A 13,330-nucleotide genomic window follows, 5' to 3' on the forward strand; every position below is an offset into this window, starting at 1 on the left:
TTTGCTTCTTTGCCACTTGGTACCATTCACAGCATCTCTGAGAGTCAGCTCTCTGGGAGCACCAGCCTCACTCTACTCACTGGAAACTCTTAGTAATAACGATTCTCTTTTTCCTTTTTTTTTCAACTTTTGCAATCTGTAATCATGGTGATCAATACTCAATGGAGGGTATACAGCGTTTGGATGGCAACAAGGTAAAACACATTAGTTTCATGAATAGCTCAAATAAAGCATGTAAATGAGGCTACAAAATAATGTTTACTATATTTCATTTAACAAACTTTTCAAGGATCTAGTATATACTAATTACAAACCAACACTTATGCACTTTTTACACAGGTTCCCAGGATAACTATTTGCTTTTGTATTGACTTGAGTTAAAATAGTAAAATTACAAGTATCATGTATCTATCTGAACCCACAAATTGATCTTCGTATCAATAAAAGTAGAACAAGCTGATATTAGGTGTCTCAAGATGTGATACAAAAAGAACATAACACCTTTGTCATATTTTTATCTACAAAATTCAACCTAAATCTAATCAAATTTCTAGGAATTATGGGATAAAGAAAATAAATTAAACAATGTCAAAAGGAAGCTATTACCCAAATCCAGAAATGCAGAAGAAAATCTACAAGACGTATAACCCAGTTTTTCCAACAAATCAAGAGCACAATAAAAAATAAAATAAAATAAAATAGAGGGCAGGCTGCTATAGACATAAGAAAGATTTAAGTTATACAACAACCAAATGCAATACAGAATTTTCTGAATCCTAACAGGAATAAACCGACTTTGAGACAACAAGTATAATATTAAAAAATAATCGTGCTTGTTTTATTAGGTCCAATAATGGGCATTAAAAAAAAATCCTTATCAGATGGGGATGTATATTTGTTATTTTAAAAAGAGAAAGAATATACATATTGCAACTCAGATTTCTCGGTGACTTTGAGTTACAGAGCTTCTCCTGGATACTGTTTAAGGATGAGGTCTCTCTTTCCACTGCCAACCTCAAGAAAGAATCAGCTAAGTCATACAAGTGCTACTAACAGTTTTCAAAACATACATTTTCTTTCTCTCCTCCTTCCTTCCTTATCACACACCTAAGGAGTAAATTCAACCATTATTAACTCTGACTCACCATTCTCAGTTTCCTCAGCTGTAAACATGACTGTGGATAAGTCACTGCCAGCCATGGGAAGCACCGGTGAAGGCAATTTTTAACAAAATCACAGAACAAGATAGGACAGTCCCTATTTTATAGAAAAAGAAACTGAGGCTCAGAGACACTGAGTGACTTTCAAGATCACCCTACTAATTACTGGCAGAGCCACGTCGTGGAGGTCCGTCAGCCCAGTGCTCCTCCACAGGCTAACGGGGTGGCCTGCACGCTTACCTTCCCATGTTCCTTCCTCATGTGGGAAATGTAAACATCTCTGTGTGAACAAGCAGTCACACTTCCAACACATCCACCCAAGACTGGTCACCTTTTTGGGTTCCACTGACTTTTTCACAGGTGATGGAGATTTCTTTTCCAGTTTCTCTTTCTTCATGGATCTGGTGTCCTCTTTGCTTTATTTGCTGAATTTTGAGTTGCAGGCTTAATGCTCAAAGGCAAGTTTATACCCAACTTTTGGAGGCCCTTCAATACTTTTCAATGTTCCGTGCATAGACTTGATATGGTCCATCATGAGTTGCTTCTGTGCATATAAAAGAGAACAACAGTCTGGACACATGAAAACAGACAGCTTATGGTTTTTGATGTGTTGGTCAAAGTGGCAATACAGCAGAGTTTGCAGGGTAAATACAGTGTTGCTCATGGAACACTTGCATATTATTTTTGGTTCTCATATCTTGATGCCAGGATGTTGTGTGTACGCATGGGAATGTGTACTTGGGGCAGACTTAAACGCCATGGGACAAATGGGACACTTGTAAAAGACTTCACAGTGAGAACCTTGGATGTGAGACTTCAGTGTGGCCACATCAGAGTCCAAAGCACTGCGATGTACACATTTGTCCACTCCTATCTGCACCCTGCTGGAATTGTGTAGCCAGCGACGTCTCATCCTGGAAAACTTCATTACACTCCAAACATTTCAGACTATGCCTACAGAGCTTGGATGAGTCTTCATCCAGAGGCATAGTTGGAAGGAGCCGATATGACCGTCCCGGTTATGCCAGACTGGATTTTAGTTACAGTTTGTGTGCCAGCTCCCACAGAGCTCGGAGGAGCTGAAGATGAAGCAGAAGTATTGCTTGACAGAGAAACAATCATTTGATCTGCTGGTACGGGCTTTAAAATCAAGTGGGAGCACTGCATCACAACTCCCTTCTCCTTATGCCCCCAGGCATGGGGAAGAAAGACTGAACTTGTTGTAAAAAACGAGGTTCTTTGTACAGTGGTTACACGTTACTTCAGTGCACACGCTGCATCTGTCATAGTGCTGAGTCACACTCTTCTGGAGAGCAAAGGAGTCGCCACACTCCAAGTGCTTGTACCCGCCGGTGGGTAATGTGATGCCTGTGTTAGCAGGAGGGCTGAGGTTGGGGATGTAAACTGGGACTGGGTCGACGCTACTCAGCACCTTGTTGAAAGCCTCCACCACAGAACTGCAAGGAGGACACCACCTGGACGTGAGACACCTTTTTGGGTGGCTGCGAGGCTGCTGCATTGATTATTGCCTGCTTTATTTCCTGCTGAGGTTTGGTTAGCACTTGGCAGAGCTCAGAGTGACCAGGGCGCCCTGGGGCAGAAGGTTAAGGTTGGCGAGGTGCACAGCCTTTGGCACTGGCCAGGCTGGATGCCAGCACCACAGTGGTTTGCTGCTGGATGGCGTTGGCAGCTTTAATGATGGTGCTGCTGCTGCTCTGAACAGAGGCGGCAGATATGACCATGGCTTTGACCACTGTGCTGTTTAGCGAGCTTCAAATTAATGACTTGCGATCCTGCCGTCTTCACGGCGGACCCTGGAAAAAAGGCGGTTGCCACAGGCTTAATAGTGACCTGTTTGGGGGTCAGCTCTGCAGGGGCAACTGCATTGGTAATGACCGCCTCCTGCAGTTGTGCCCTGAGGGGAGAGAAAAGGACAGCGGTCGAGGCTGGAAACAACAGAAGCGATGTCACAGACACCATCACGGACCCTGTCTGCTCAGAAGGCTTTTTTCCAGAGTTGAGATTAACTTCCAGCAATACCCTTGTCACTGTTCTCTTTATTTCCCCAGATGTCTTAATGGTTTTTATGCAGATTTTGGGAATTGCTGGTATCGATCCCGTGGGAGAGGATGGTGATCCCTTGCTACTGTTTTCACTTGAAATGCTCCTGGGACTATCTGGCTGCTTTAGGGGTGCCTTTTTTGTCCCATCGATGAGACTCTGGGATTCAGGAGAATTCTCAATGGCTCTAGGACTGTCATTTACTTCTTTTAGTAATGGGAGGATTCCCGTGAGTTGGTCGCTAGTTCTTTGCAGGAGTCTGAAGAAGCATTTTTAGCACTAAGTGCTGTGATTGCAGCTACACACGAAGAAAGCTTGGAAGATGGCTCTGTCGTCGACAGTGCGACGCTGCTAAGGGTGGCGTCATTCTTCTCGGAGCTCTGCTTCCCGTCATGGACCCTGTTTTCAGGCACCTTTTCAGAGTTTTCCTTCAATTTGTCCTCCACTTTTCTGACTTTAAAAGGTTCATGAACACTCAGATTTATAGATTTTGTTTCTGTTTCTCTTAACAACTTTGCTTTTATCTGTATTGCCTGAAGTAGAGATCCCAGTTTTGCCTGTTTTCCCCTCCAAGTGTCTTCAGTTTATCACAGTCCTGCTGGGGAGCCAAGCCCATCAGCACATTCGATGTGAAACCTGGACGCATGTCCTCTTTATCAAGGGGGTTGTCCACCTCGATCTTCTCATCGTCATCAAATCTTCAGCACTTGAGATAGGGATAAACTGGCTGAAAGCTGAGTCTTTTAAAGTCACCTCTGAGGGAGGCACATCTCCTTTCAAGGACTTCGATCCATCTTCACTGTAACTGTCAAGAGAGGACATGGTGAGAAACCCATTACGCAAGCCACTCTCTGTGGGACTGTGGCCGTCTTTCTCCGCGCCCTCGGAGGAATCGCTGTTAGGAACATTCTTAACGATAACGCTGACACCAGCATCAGAAGAGGTGGTGTGTGGGAGGCATCGTCTGCATGAGCATGTTGCTCAATGTGGCTCTCCTGCTCATCGTGTTCACACTCAATGGCTGCTTTCGGATCGACCATATCTGAGATGTCAAACCCTGCCAGGAGGTCATCAAAACCTGGGGTCTTCATATCCCCCATGGTCATGAATTTGATCAGATGTTCTTGTGAACTTGACCTTTTGGGAAGACTCTGGACCAATGTTCAGTTACTGTCACATGGTCGCATTCTCTGCAAATATGAAAGGGTTAAAAGCAGCCCCAGTCAACAGGTCTTTTGGCCTTCATAATAGTCAGAAGTATCCCCAACACCCTTTAGTAGCTTCTAAAAGGAATAGCACAAAACAGAACACACCCTTCCTGCAGGCTCTTCTGCTTTTGGCTGCCATGAAGGGAAGAAGCTGCCATCCCACTGTCTAGCTCAGTGACTGCCTGTGTTCAGGCGCTGATCTGCCTAAAACCAGTTTCAGCTGGGTCTGGTCACCCCACATAAAAAAGCTATGGCAACTCTTGCTGAGTTGCCAAGTCCCTCCCCCAACCTGGCTCAGGTCGGTGTGTGTTCTCTGTGCTGGTGGCTGACAAAGAGCCCCTAGAAAGCCATCTCTGTGTGTCTGCTGGCTGGCTGCGCCAGGTGCGGGAGCCGGCCTCGGGCTCCCTCTTCTCAGGGCGGCTGCGCTTCTCAGTGGTCGGGGCCGCAGCTCAAGGACCTCTTGGGCCCTCTGACCACACATCCCAGAGGGGCAAACTGCAGCAGATCTGGAATTTTTAAGCTACTTGAATCCTCAAGATTTCTTTCTAATTCCACTGTGTGCATGCGTGTGTGTGTGTGTGTGTGTGTGTGTGTGTGTGTGTTGTGGAATTGGGGGAGGGATCTGTATTTGAATGAATTGTTTAGCAACAGAACAATTCACACTTAATAGATACTTTAGAAGTACAAGTATTATTTTGTAGATTATATGATCTAAAGAAAGAAAAACAAAATTAAAAAGCCTACCAGCATACCTGTGGCTACATAAAAAGCACACATATATTTGGGCAGGGGTACATTAGTTTTACATGGTACTTCCAAAGAATGGAAATAAATTTGGCTAACAACAATATTCATAATATTTTTTTAAGGTACTAAAACAGGTTAAACATTTAAACAAATAATTTAATATGTGGTTAAGCCAAGAGGCTTTTTAGAATAGTCAGTAGTGCTTACGTATAAAATGAAGAAAAGGGCGGGCCTTAACAAAGAAACAACAGAGATGGACAGTAAAGTGGAAAAAACAGATCTTACTCAAGATTATTCTGATAGAGAAGAGACCTCTGTTGTCAAACTGGACTCAACTCCAAATACAGGGTGGGCAAGTAGGAATTCATAGGCAAGGAACAGGTGGGTGTCAGTGGAAGTAAAACCACTAAGAGGAAATGTCAAGAGTAGGGATTTGAAGTCACAGCCCAAATTCCCACCATGTGTTTCATAACAACCCATCCCCCTCAATGGACGTAGGAGGCCCACAGTGAAACATGGGCCTTTACCCACCCAATCCTTTTCTCCCATGCTCTCATCCTTAACAGACAGACTTTAGGCTGGGGTAGGCAAGCAGACTTGAACTAGCCTCCTGTTTCCTCGACTGGCTACCTTGCAACAAAACTTTCTCTCCACAGGAGATGGTGCTTCCCGTTTGGCTTTCTAATGCACGTGGGCAGATGGACCCAACTCAGGGAGGTATGCTGAGGACAGGAAATGATTGAGAACCATCTCTGTCCAGTTGGGAAAACATACTGACCACTGACACTGAGCTCTTCATACAATGGGTTTATCTCTCTACTAAACTGACTATCTTGGGGATCATCTGTGACTCTCTGACATCCTTTCAGTGTTAGGAAACAGTTGGCAATCCAACAGCCAGACTAACAGTGTGGTCTGGAAACCAGCTCTTGGAAGCAAGATGCTTAGAATCAATGAACAGATCAGATTTCATCATGGCTGTGTCGGTGTGAAGGAATCTTCTCCTCTACCATCTATGTTTCAATGGCTGAGGGTCTGTGAACTAACTGACAACAGACAGATTGTGACAACTGACAATAAACAGAAAATGCCAGGTTTATTCATAGGTGCAAGTGGAGTAGCTCAGTAATGAGTAATTCCTCCAAGAGCCAGAAGCAAAGATTTGTACAGCACTTTAACAAGAAGGGAGGGGCTTAGGACCTCAGTGGGAAAGCACGGAAGGTTCTGTAAGCTTTTTGATGTGAATAGCAATAGACAATCTGTCTCTGACAGCAGACTTCACAGGAAACTCCCTGGAGGTGGAATATTGGCAGCTGTGTTTTCTGAAGGTTCTGCTTTAGTCAGTTAAGGGAATTCAAGTAAGATTTCTGTGTGCCAGATGTTTTCACCTTAAAATCTTTATGCAGAACTATAGTTATGTGCTATTCCTTTTAGAAGCTACTAAAGGGTGTTGGGGATACTTCTGACTATTATGAAAGCCAAAAGGCCTATTGACTGGGGCTGCTTTTAACCCTTTCATATTTGCAGAGAATGCGACCATGTGACAGTAACTGAACATTGGTCCAGAGTCTTCCCAAAAGGTCAAGTTCACAAGAACATCTGATCAAATTCATGACCATGGGGGATATGAAGACCCCAGGCTTTGATGACCTCCTGGCAGTTACCAACGGGAAAGGGACTGGGGAGGATGGGTGGGAAGGGAGGGAGAAGGTGGGGGAATGAAGAAAAGGGGCCTTATGATTAGCATGTATAATGTGGGGGGGCACAGGGAGGTCTGTGCAACACAAAGACAAGTAGTGATTTTACAGCATCTTACTATGCTGATGAACAGTGACTGTAATGGGGTTTGTTGGGGGAACTTGGTGAAGGGGGGAGCCTAGTAAACATAATGTTCCTCATGTAATTATAGATTAGTGATACAAAAAAAAATCTTTATGCACAAGCTGTGATTCCTTCATTTGTCAAATTCAATGTGTTCATCCAATACTTTCTGTGTGCCAATCATGCGCAGGGTCAGGGGACACTTACAGCTGGGTAAACACAGTGCTGGCCTCTTCCAAGGAACACCCAAATACCCCAAGCAGGCTGGGAAGAGTCCTATGGTTCATTTATTTGGAAATGCCTGATGAGGACTTCCTAAGCATCCGGTGGCCAGAGGCCCTGGGGAGGGAGCCAGGGACAAGTCAGATGAAGGTCGCAGTCCCATAGGCTTTGCAGGGAACAAGGGCCAGAGAGGCTATGGCAGGAGAGATGCAGGGTCAGCGGGGACCAGAGGCAAGCCCTTCAGGGCAGGGGAGCGCTAAGGAAGGTTTAGGGAGATGAGAAACAGTGAGGAGACAGAGATTCTGTCCGTAGAACTTAGAACTCTTTGCCACAGCACCTTCGCATCAACCCTCAGACTGCATTATGATCTTTATTTTGGACATGAGATAATCAGAGGCATTTTCCTAAGTTTACAACCTCATTTCATGGCATCTACATAGAATTTGCTGTGGAAATGAAGTGACATATTTAAATGTATTGACATGAAGTTTGATGCATACTGGGACCTCAGTGAATTTTTGTAAAAATCTGATGTAAAAAAAATGCTATTTGCACATTAAGCCTTATATTTTATCAAACTAAGATGGACAGTCCATAGGATAGCAGATTTGTTTCATTAAATATGGCTTAAAAGCTGGATCTGAAAAAGTTTTGCCCTAGTCTGTTATCTGCCTAAGGCGAATGTATTGTCAAGGTGCTATGTACCGTGTTTGGATTTACAAAGCTGTCTGATAAAGCAGAAATTCTTCCAGGAATCTGTGAAAAGCAGTCTGCTAGAAAAGTTCCAGTGGCAGGATGCCATGTCACCCTTTGCAGAATTTTTCTGACAGGTTCTCTGAAAGTGAAACTATGCACCTTTTCTCAATAGGGGCACTTCTCCAGCCTTTCTCTACTCCAAGGCAGGTAAACAGACTGAAGCATTTAGAAACCCGAGAGCCGTCCACCTGCATGCCCCTGTTCCTCACTGTGCCCTTATTGCTGCAGTCCTGTGTCCGCCCGGCCTCCACCCTCAGGCTCACTGATGCTCTGGAAAAGACAGCTGGGTCCTGATGCTCTGTGTCATTGTGCCCTTTCTTTCATCAGGAAGGTGACCTGTAGTCACGGCGGCCACAGGGTCTGGAGCCCCCACTCCCCATGTGAGCTGATGTCACCCCCACACCCTATGTGTGCTGATGTCCTCCACTCCCCATGTAAGTTGATGTCCCTCCAAAGGAAACACTGTGTTTAGCTCAGGATAGTGAGCTCTGGTTAACTGGTGCTTAGTCCTGAAATGGCCGTGAAAACCAGGGACCCAGGAAGTAGCTTGCAGGTGCAGGGCCGGTCTCTGTCACCGTCTCCAGGCCTCCGCACCCTCAGTGCTGAGCTGTGGGAAGGACCTGCATGTTGTGATGGTTTCTTTTTTTTCAACAAAAGAGAAAACATATGGCATTGAATTGAGTTGAATTCAGTTGTATATGATAATCAGAATATCTTGCCAAATCATGCCAATATTGTTCCATTTAAAGCTAAAGCATTCCGAGGTTGCCAGCACTAATGAGAATTTTAATTTTAAATACTGTCGAGAATGGGGCCCAGATGCCTGGGCTCCATCCTGTCAATCGAATCTCATCTGAAATCATTCATCTCACAGAGGGAGAAGCAACTGGAATCTTTTGTCCTGTTGGCGGAGGAGGTCTTCAGTCACTGATACAGCTCCCTTGGTCCTTTCATGATGGTGAATTTATCAAAAACAACAACTATAACATGAGATTTATTCTAGCTACAAATACAAATTGGACTGCATTTTTACGTTTCTCTGAAGGATTAAATGTAGAAAGACTTGTGTGAGCCCCAACTCAACTTTTAAATAAGAAGAAGCCCAGAAATCAGGTGGGACCAGGTAAAGGGGCTGTCCTTTTCACCATTTTCCTTGAAGGAGTTCCCTTTGGGTTCCTATACAACCAGAACATTTAAATATTATTTTCTAACCAGATTAGGCAAAAGGGTTTATAATAGAGAAGGTATTCAGGAAATCTAAGAATTTATCTGAGAAAAGAACAGGGAGTTTACCTCAAATGAGCAGTGTGATACTTAAAGAGATAAAGGGCGATAAGTACATCTTTCTTTGTGTCTGTTGGACAAAGTCTTAGATTTCTAAATCCACCAAAGCAGGACCCTGGTATACTGCTATTTTCTCATAGCATATGTGTGGACAGAATAATGGTCTCCTGAGGATAGCCACTTCCTAACCCCATAATCTGTGAATGTACCTACATGGCAAAGGGGACTTTGCAGATGTGCTTAAAGATCTTGCCATGGGGAGACTGTCCTCCATTATTGGGACAGGCTCAGTGTGATCCCAGGGGTCCACGTAAGAGGCAGGCAGGAGGGGCAGAGCCAGACAGGGCTTTGAAACCGCACTGCTGGCTGTGAAGACAGAGGGAGGGGCTTGGGGTGCTTGCAGGTGCTGAAAAAGGCAAGAAAATGGGTTCCCTCCCAGAGCCCCTAAAAGAATGCAATTCCGTGGACACCTTGATTTTAGCCCATGGGCAACCATTTTAAACTTCTGAGCTTCAGAACTATGAAAGAATACATTTGTGATGTTTCAAGTCACCACGTTTATGGTCATTAGTTTCAACAGCAAAAGAAAATTGACACAGCATGTATCTGAAATTACCCTACCGGCCTTTGCTAAGGCACCTTGCAGAGTCCCCAACAGCCCCGCCTCTTGTCGTATGTATGCAGGAGGTGTTTGTCTTCAGTAGCAAAAACACATTTTAAAGATTTCCTGAATAAATGAACAACTTGGAATTCAGCACAGAGCAGACTCTGTTAGTTACTGAATACTTAATGGGGATACCTGATTATAGAGTTTTCTGATTAGGAGGGGGGCCAATTTGTTAAGTGTCAGGTGTTACATCATGACAGACCCCTGACAAATCTTTCTCCAAGTGATATTTTCTGCTGAACATCACACTATGCTGAACTGCACAAAGCCCTAATGATGGCTTGTTTTAAAGTGATTACAAAAACATCATGAATATCTACCCTTTGGGGCTACGTTTAGACATTTGTTTAGTGCAAGTTATGGGGAAAATGCTCTTCATGCTACAGTAAGTGAACATCAGGATTTGAAGGGTGAATTTTATTAATATCTAAAAATGGAATATTTATTTGTAGTTTTTGAGATCATAAGAAAAATTAATGCATATTGAGTAAGTATACAAAGCAATTGATGTAATTTAAAGCCTAACTCTAGCAGAGGATATAAATTTTTACTGGCATTGCATCCAATTATGGAGCAAAATTGATGTCCTCATAGTCTTTGATTGTTATTTTCAAAGCAAAGTAAGTCAGCTGTTTGTTTTATTCTTAAAGCCTTATACTTATTTAAAAATATTCATTGTATCTATTCAAAGGACAAATGATTATTTGATAAGTTAAGAACACCTTGGTACATGTACACAATGGAATATTGTTTAGCCATAAAAAAGAAAGAAAGCCTGCCATTTGTGACAACATGGATGGACATAGAGGAAATTATGCTCAGTGAAATAAGCCAGGTGGAGAAGGACAAATACCATATGATTTCACATACATGTAGAATCTAAAAACAAAACAAAACAAAATGAAAAAACAGCAATAGACTCATAGACACTGAGAAGTGACTGGTGGCTACCATGGAGGAGGGGCTGGAGTGGATGGGTGGGGAGGGAGAGGGGGATAAAGGGGCACAAAAATCCTCAATCATAATATAAGTTGATCACAGGGACAGTAGTAGAGCAAGGAGAATAGAGCCAATGAATCTGTAACATCTTCCTATGTAGAAAGATATTAACTGCACCGCTGGGAGTGAAGATTTAACAATGTGGGTGACTGCTGAACCACTGTGTTGTATACTTGAAACCAATATAATATTGTATATCAGCTATACTCCAATTAAAAAAATCCTTAAAGCAACAACAACTGAATAAATAAATAAATCCTATAGGTAAAAATAAAAATAATATGTGAAGATATGCCACACCATTTGTTATCAGGAAAATGCAAGTGAAAACAATGATATCCCACTGCACATCTATTACGTCGGCTCGGGTCCCCAGCACTGACACCGCCACATGCTGGGGAGGATGCGGAGCAGCAGGAACTCCCACTCGTTGCTGGTGAGAATGCTAAAGGGTTCAGCCACACTGAAAGACAATTTGTTTCTTACAAAACTAAACATACTCTTACCATACATTCCAGCATTCACACTTAATATTTACTAAAAGGAGTTGAAAACACATCCACAAAAAATGCAGTGGATGTTTATAGCAGCTTTACTCACAAACACCCAAACTTGAGAGCAACCAAGAGGCTCTTCAGCAGATGGGTGGGTAAGCTGTGGTCCATCCAGACAAGGGACTGTCACTCAGTGCTAAACATAACTGAGCTATCAAGCCAGGAAAAGATATGGAGGCAAGTGAAATGCATATCACTAGGTAAAAGGAACCAATCTGAAAAGGCTTCATACTGTATTCAGTGATGCTCTGGAAAGGCAAACCTATGAAGACAGTAGAAAGATCAGTGGTTGCAAGGGATGAGGGTTGGGAAGGGATAACTAGGCAGAGCCCAGAGGGTTTTTAGGGAGTGGAACTGCTCTGTGGGTCAGCACAGTGGGGGGTAAGTGTCATGCATTTGTCCAGACCCACAGAATATACACCATCAGGACTGAACCCTAACGTAAACCATGGATTTCTCACTGCAGCTCCATCGATTGTAACAAATACACCACTCTGGGAGAGGATGTTGATAATGGGGAAGGCTGTGCACAAGGCCGGGGAATTTTCTGTACCTTTCCTTTAATTTTGCTATGACCCTAAACTACTCTAGAAGAAGAGTCTATTAAAAAAAGAGAAAGACGTGTTGAGAGCATGGAGTAAATCTTCCTGAGAAAGAGACTATAGAGAACATAGTATCATAGGCCTGTGTTTGCAGATATGTGGGCAGCCATGAAATGCCTTCAGAGAACATCTGCCTGACCCAGCATCAGGCTCCACGTGCAGGTGTGATATACTTCCTAGGCACTTACTGTCTCCTTCCCCACAGCATCTTTCATCGGAACTGGGGGAAGAGGACAAACATGTTTACAGAGTGTGAGCTGTGTGCCACACGCCCTCTTCCATGCACAGTAATTAAAACAACAGTGTCCTGCTCAGATGGTATTATTGTTATTTTGTAGCTGGAGAGATGGAGGCTCAGAAGACTGAAGACATTTTGTCTCTGTTATGTAAGTGCTGCGTAACTCCGGCAGGGCGATTCTCTAGCGTGTTGGGCTCCAAAGCAGTGCTTTTTGGCCCTAGGACTTTCATTAACTTCTGAGATTCTCATCTCCATTGCTTTTTATTTCCTGCCCAGCCAAGATGAGGTCTTGTTCGTGGCTGCTGTGAACTTATTCCTTTAGAATAGAACAAAGTAAGGTGCCAGAAATGATTTGCTGAACATGCTCTCCCTGCTTTTCTCCTTGTGATGTATGAACAGTAGGATAAAACAGGCTCTGTGCTTCTGGGGCTTCATCCAGGAAGAGAGAAAATTAGGCAGCACACTTGAATCAAGTGGCCGCCAGCCTGGATTCTGGGGATGGAGGATTTCAATTCACTACAGCCTCCTCCTCCCACCTGGGACTCTGTGATCAGCTGCCTGACGGAGGGCCCGCACTAAGCCATGCCTGAGAGGGGACACAGCTGTCCCCCACCCTCCCATGCCTCAGCTCTTAGACCCCTGCTGACAGGCTTCACTCCCTGAGCCTCTTCCCCATATTCCTCATAGGGCCCAGGCACAGCGTGCCCTGCTGAAGAACATTTTCTTCCCCTTTTATCTGAATTGGGCTGAAACAATTAAGCTCCACTCCCAGGACCTGAGTTAGCCATATCAGAGTTTTGAGTCATTCAGACTCGAGCTCCGAGAAAGGTCTCAATCAATCATCTGTTCCCCCTTTGGGAAGCTTGCTTTCACATTTAGCAGATGTGTTTTAAATCCTAAGTGAAGCTATCTGGGGCCTCCAATCTGGAGTAAAATCCCATGTGAGAACATAAATCAGTGGTAAGGGGATGTCACTTTGGGAGGGTGCCAAAGAACTGAACAGCCTGGGAA

The 13,330-nt window shown here is 43.9% G+C and overlaps 1 pseudogene; it reads right to left on the reverse strand.

Moving 5' to 3' along the window:
* Positions 1–1,463: 1,463 nt before the first annotated feature.
* LOC118922035 (zinc finger protein 532-like) lies at positions 1,464–4,473 on the reverse strand (annotated as a pseudogene).
* Positions 4,474–13,330: the final 8,857 nt, after the last annotated feature.

The sequence above is a fragment of the Manis pentadactyla genome, chromosome 3 (genome assembly GCF_030020395.1).
Source record: "Manis pentadactyla isolate mManPen7 chromosome 3, mManPen7.hap1, whole genome shotgun sequence".
NCBI classification, from domain to species: domain Eukaryota; kingdom Metazoa; phylum Chordata; class Mammalia; order Pholidota; family Manidae; genus Manis; species Manis pentadactyla.